Source organism: Spermophilus citellus, assembly GCF_964194105.1.
Source record: "Spermophilus citellus genome assembly, chromosome: 6".
NCBI lineage: Eukaryota > Metazoa > Chordata > Mammalia > Rodentia > Sciuridae > Spermophilus > Spermophilus citellus.
In genome coordinates, this window is record NC_138187.1 from 120552198 (window position 1) to 120558901 (window position 6704).

Genomic DNA, 6704 nt, shown 5'->3' on the forward strand with positions numbered 1-6704 from the left:
CTTACCTTTAATAAAAATACTGGTGGCTGTGTGTCTCCTAAAGGGCCAAACTTTGTGGAACTGTTTTAGGAAATGCAAGCAAATTTAGGTGGAATGGTACAAGAGCCTAACAAGAAAACAAACATTTCAGATTGGCAGAAACATTAAACCACATTATTCACAGTCCAATCTGCCATGCTTAGTGGAATTTCACAGTTTTTTGGGAACTGCTTGTTAAAACAAAACAAAAACACTGAAGTCAAAAGAGCAATTTCCAAAATGAGGTCTGTGGCACATAAAAGTTGGCTTTTTTTCATTAAAATATGTGATTTCATATCACAAATGGAAAACACTAATGGTTAATGTGAAAAAGTTATTGTGCAAATGCTTTTAAAATAATCTGAGTTCTTTATCTCTGCAAGTTATATCTTGTCTCATTTTTCCTGTCGTGAACAAAATGAATGGAAGAGTCCTAATCTATCAACTTTATTCATGTTTATAAATCACAAGAAGATAGCCTGTAAATTTTTCAGTGTACATGTAGGAAAATAAACTCTTTCTCCACAGAAACAGGTAGGTAATTGACATTGATTTCTGGGATGGATAAAGAGTAAATAGATGTTTAGGTATGAGGATATTTTTACACATAGAAAATTCTGTGGTACATGACTTGATTTGATTTAGTAAGATTTGGTGGTGCTCCAACACATGGAGGCAAGTGATACAGAGAAACCGTGTACCACATTGGTTACACATGAGAATGTATAAAAAGAATGAGGAATGTGACTCTTCACTATGGGTTCAAATCCCAGTTCAGCCACTAGGCAGTTGTGTGACATTATTACTAAATAAGTTTATCCTGCTTAGATAAATGGTAGCAAATATACTATCAAAGAATTGCTATTAAGACAAAATTAAATGACTAGAGAAATAGCTTCTGCCTAATAAAAAAGTTAAATAGGTTGAAAAAAAATTTTTAAAATTTCCAACATAAGCTAATTAAGATAATCAAATTGAATTTAGGATAAAAAGCTGTTTGAAAATTTAGAAATGTAGATATTTGTGTCTACATGTGTGATGGAGTACTTTGAGGAGGTTTCTTTACACAGCACTGAAGTACTGCAGAGTTGGGGTTGCCTGAACAGTGTGCAGTGCAGGCTTGGCCAGAACCAGACATGTTCTAACTGCATGCTGGGTATTATGCTAACTTCTTTGAATGCTTTATAAAATTTAATATTCCTGGTAGCTCTGTGAGGCAGTAGTATTAATATTTCCATTTTACAGATTAAGAAAAAGATTCTCAGAGATGTAAATTTGCTAAAGGAGCATGAAGTTAAGATATGACTCAACTGAATTTGAATTCAGTTTGTCTAATTCCTGAGCCTAATATCTTGGACGATGAACTCTGAAATAAGCAGTTTCTTGAAACTGAATGATAGATTGTAAGTATTTCTATTATTTGTTGAGAATCAAGTTGATTCTCTGGATGAGAAAGAGATCTTGGGTCATCCCCCTTTTCACCTTTATTTCCTCTCTAACCATGTCTCCTTGAGAATCTTTGAAATTTATACAATGTTGGGCTGTGTGTGCATGACTTTTAATACACAGAAATAGTGCTATGTGGACTATCTTATTTTGTTTCTTATTTTTTACCATACTTTAAACTTTTATGACCTAACCCATTTTTAGGAGGAACTTTCCCATGTAGTAAGCCATTGAAAGCATATATCACATGTACCAGGTTTCCTTATAACAAACATTAAAGTTGCTTTCAATTTCTTACTACAATAAACAATGCTACAATGAACATCTTTGGATATTTTAATTATGCACAAATGTAATTATTTCCTGGAATATATATTCAGAAGTGTGGTTTCTTGGTCATTGGCCATTGATATGTTTATTTTCTCTGCAGAAATTAATAGTATTTGATTAGTTTGAACTCCTTTGAGTAGTATGTTTAGGTTTTATTTATTCCTCAATAGCATATAAATGTATCTTGCTTTTAAATTTTTCCTAATTTGACTATTTTTAAAATGGTGTATCATTGCTTTGCTTTATTCTTGTCTGAGCGTCTTTTCTAGTTTTTGTACTCCCTCAGGCTCTCCTTCCTGTGAATTGTCTATTCATAACCTTTGCTCTTTTTTTTCTATTGGATTTCGTATTATTTTCTTATTCATTTGCAAGTATTCTTTGTATATTCCAGTTATTGATCCTTGTCAGTTTCAGTTTTTGCAAATGTCTTCTCCTTGTCTGTCATGCACCTGGTAATTTTGACCTTTGTTGACTAGAAATTATTAACTTTGATAGAATCAAATTCATCAGTTTTATTCTTATGGATTTAGTGTTTAAGATGTTTTCTTTCAAAAAAATTTTTCCATTAGTTTCAAAATTTGAATTTCACATTTAGGTTTCTTTAATCCAGTTGGAATATTTTTAGAATGCATAAAATTCAACTTTATTTCCCAATCTCTTTATTCCTTACCAATTTATGATATTACATCTGTATCATACCAGACTACCACTTATAAAGAAGTCTATTTTAGCTGGGTGCAATGGTGCATGCTTGTAATCCCAGCTATTTAGGAGGATGAGGCAAGTTGGAAGCCAACCTGGGCAACTGAAGGAAACTGTATGTCAAAATAATAATAATGGTAAAATGCTCCTGAGTTCAATCCCCAATACAGAAGGAGAAAGTCTTATTTCTTGACTCTTCAGTTTTGTGGACAATTTGTGTTACTGCCATAATGCCTTATTTTATTATCATAGTTTTGTAGTTTGTCTTTCTATCTGATTGTGTCTTCTTCTGGTGCCAAAAGACTTTGTCTTATGTTTCAAAATTTTAGTTACTTTGGAAATTTTATTCTTGCTCATAAATTTCAAAGACTTTGTTTCAAGTTCTCAAAATGATCCTTCTATAAATTTTATTGGAATTTTAATGTACAAATCAATGTGGAGTAAATTAACACACTTATAAATCAAATTCAATGAGTGTATTCTCCCTCTCCATGTCTTCTTGTACTTCTTTAATAGAGAAAGTTTCAAATTATCTCCTTAGTCTTGTGCTTTTCTTGACTCACTCCTTAATACTTTGTAAATTGACAGCTATGACAGTTGCAACTTATTTTTTTTTTGTTTTATTTTGTTTTTAAGCAGAGTAATGCTGTTTCATTTTGTATATTGGTCTTGCGTTTAGGGTCCTGAATTTTCCATATAAATGATCTATATTTATATTCCATCTAAATTCAGATTGAAAACTGACCAGTTCATTTTTTAGTCCATCCCTTCTTGTTGTCAGAAATCTCTTATTATAGGTAGTTAAGAGCAATTGAGTCTTTCTTTTCGTGTTTGGATGATAAACCATCGTTCCTGAGTTCATGCATTTGTGAGATTTCTTTATTTTTCTTCCAAATCATTAAAAGTAAAGATTTTACAAGTAGCTTGCCAGTATACAATATGAATTGCCATTTTTCTAGTCTTTGAGAACTTTCTCTTTTTCAGCTTTCTGTAAAAGTTTCCCCAACACCTTTGTTCCAAATCCACTTCCAAATATTTTAGATTTTTGTTATGCCAGCAACTCCACTTTCAGGTGCTGATTTTTTTCTGAAAAATTTGTTTTTGCTGCGGAGCAGCCATAACACAGATTTCTTGGAGTTGGAGTAGCTGGACAGAGCTTGACTGAATGACTCTGCTTCCACATGTGGATCTGACTGGCTCAGGTCTGCTCACATAACTCACTTTGAGGTCTAGTCTGAAGGGACAGAACTACTCAGAAGACACTATTATCCTCATGATTGCAGAGGTGCAAGAAAGCAAGTCACCAGTTACAGATTTGAAGCCTCTACATGTCTCATGCTTTTCACTTCCCATTGCCCACATAAGTCATATAGTGAGGTCCAAAGTCAAAGCAAAGGGCAATTTACTATGCAGATCTCTGAGATAAATTGCACATTTGTATGATGGCATGTAGAAAGAAGGAAAAAATAGGAGATGGAGACATTGATTCAATATACCACAAATGTTTTGGTAATTTCTGTTAGATTTTTGATTTTTTAATAAATGCATTCAAAAAAATCACAAATGTTCCTCTAGTGTTTTAACAATATTTAACAAAACATCCAGTGCTCTTAATAGCATTGGTTCTAAATATTCCACAATTTTGCTTAGAGTGTTCTCCTTCATCAAATTTTGTTTAGTAGCAAGATATGTGTATATATGTTTACAGATGTATATTTTTAAATGTTTGCTTTTATTGATTTCTAATTTCATTTTTGTTATAGGCAGATAACATAGTCTGCATGTTTTAATAAAATCTAATAGAATTTTTTGGGGGGCTAAGATAATACACATTTTTGAGAATACTCAGATGGGTGAGTAAAATATCTTTTTACTATATTACTAAATTTATTGAAATATTTTGTAGCTGCTTGTTTTATTCTGCTTGATATGTTTCTCAGAGAAATGTGTTAGAATTTCCAATTATAATTATTGATTTATTTCTATTTTTGTCAGTTGGTGTTTTATGGATTTGGAGCCTATGTTATCAATTAGGTTTATGCTCATTATTATCCTGACAGTTTAGTTGGACATTTTCTTTAACAATAAAAAAAAAGACACCACCTTTTAAACATTTTAAGCATAGAAAAGTATATACAACACAGATATCCCTTAATGAATTCTCGTCAAGTGAAGACCCATGAACCTTGTCAGGAATCTGAACATTGTTAGCTTCACAAACATCATGCCTATGCCCTTACCCCAAAACAAAGGTAACCATGACCCACTTTTCTTCCTAAGCATATATGCCGAAATTACACAGTAGATTACTATCTGCTTTTCTTAAACTTATATAAATCAAAATATACAGTGTATAATATTTTGTGACCATTCTTTTTTGATAAACATCACTTTTGAGAAATATATCCCTATTGTGATTAACAGCAGTTTGCTAATCTTTGTGTGGCCACTTAGGCTGTACAGAGTATTTACTAAGACAAATAATGTTTCTATGGACCTGTTTCATACATCATCTGGTGGCCTAAATGTATGCATATTTATTAGCATGTTCTTAAGGACAGTATTATCATATCATGGATTTTGCACAGATTCAATTTCAATAGATAATCCTAGAACTATTTTCCAAAGTGGTTGGACTAATATACTTTTCCACTCCCACTGTAAGAGAGGAACAATCCTTTTAATGCATTGTTGAATTCTTCAATATTTTGTCAAGGATTTTTACATGTATTCACTATAGATATTAACCTGTAATTTTCTTTTCTCATCGTGTTATTATCTGCTTTGGTGTCAGAATATTTTATCTCTTGTATCATATTTTTGTTGGAATTTTTCCATTTCATCTATATTTGTAAACCTCATTATTATACTGCTCACAGTTTTATAAATATTTCAGTGCCTTTAGAATCTATAGAAGTCTTAACATTATTATTGCATGTTTAAAATTTTAATCATTCTAGTGACCATGTAATGATAATTCATAATCTTCTATTTTCATTTCCCTAATGGCTAATGATATTGGAGACATTTTCTATATTTTTATTAGCATTTGGATATATTCTCTATGAAGTTTTTGTTCAAGTTAATTGTCCTTTCAAATTTCTGGCAATTTAAATTTATTGATTTGTAAACATTTTACTATAATCTGGGCATAATCCATTAATAAACAAATAACGTCTCTAATTCTACAGTTTGAATTTCCACTTTTAATTGTATCTTTGATGGAGAAGTTTGTAACTTCAGTATGATTCAATTTACCATTCCTTTTCTGTATAGTTAGTACTTTTTATTGCCTGTTATAAAAAATTCTTTCCCTTCTTTGAGGTTGTGAAAATTCTTTCAAATATTATTTTCTAAAAGTTTTTTTTGTTCTATCTTTCTCCTCTAGATTATCAAATGACCTGTAATTTATTTTTGTACATCATAAAGTGGAGGTTAAGTTTTCTATCTTTTTGTTTTCTTTATGGACATCCAATTGTCAGCACACTCTTTATTGAATAGACTGACCTATCTTTACAGCTTTACGGCATCATCTTTTCTACACATAGGTTTTTTCCTTTGGCTCCCCTCTTCTGTTCTATTGATCCATTTGTCAATCTTTGTGTCTATCCTACACATTCTTATTTCCAAAAATACTTACAATAAAGCTAGTACCTGACAGAGCAATACCTTCAGTGTCTTTTAAAATATCTTGGCTTTAGCATTTCTGTATAAAACATTGAAGCATCTTGTCTGTTTATACACATCCACACACATACCTGTTAACATTTTAATTGGGATGGCAATGATTCTATAGATCAGTTTGTAGAAAATTACATCTTTGTTAGATTGAGACTTCCTGTTCACAAGAATATTACGTTTCTCAGTTTTATTTAGGTCTTCTTGAAATTTTTAATACTATTATAAAATAGAATCTCAAAAATAATAAGTTCATATAACTTAAATATTTAAAATATTGTAACATATAATTATAAACAGCACATTTATACTATTTATAAATAGCATTTTTAATTTTTAAAAAAATATCATGTTCTGTCTTTTGCTTATATAGAAAATTAAAATTGATTTTGTATATTGATTTTGCATCCAGCAACCTTGATAAACTCACCTCTAACTTTAATAACTTTGTCTGTGGGCTCTTTTGAATTTCTTTTACATATGCACATATGTTATTTATGCACAATTATTGCTTGTCTTCCCTCGTTCTT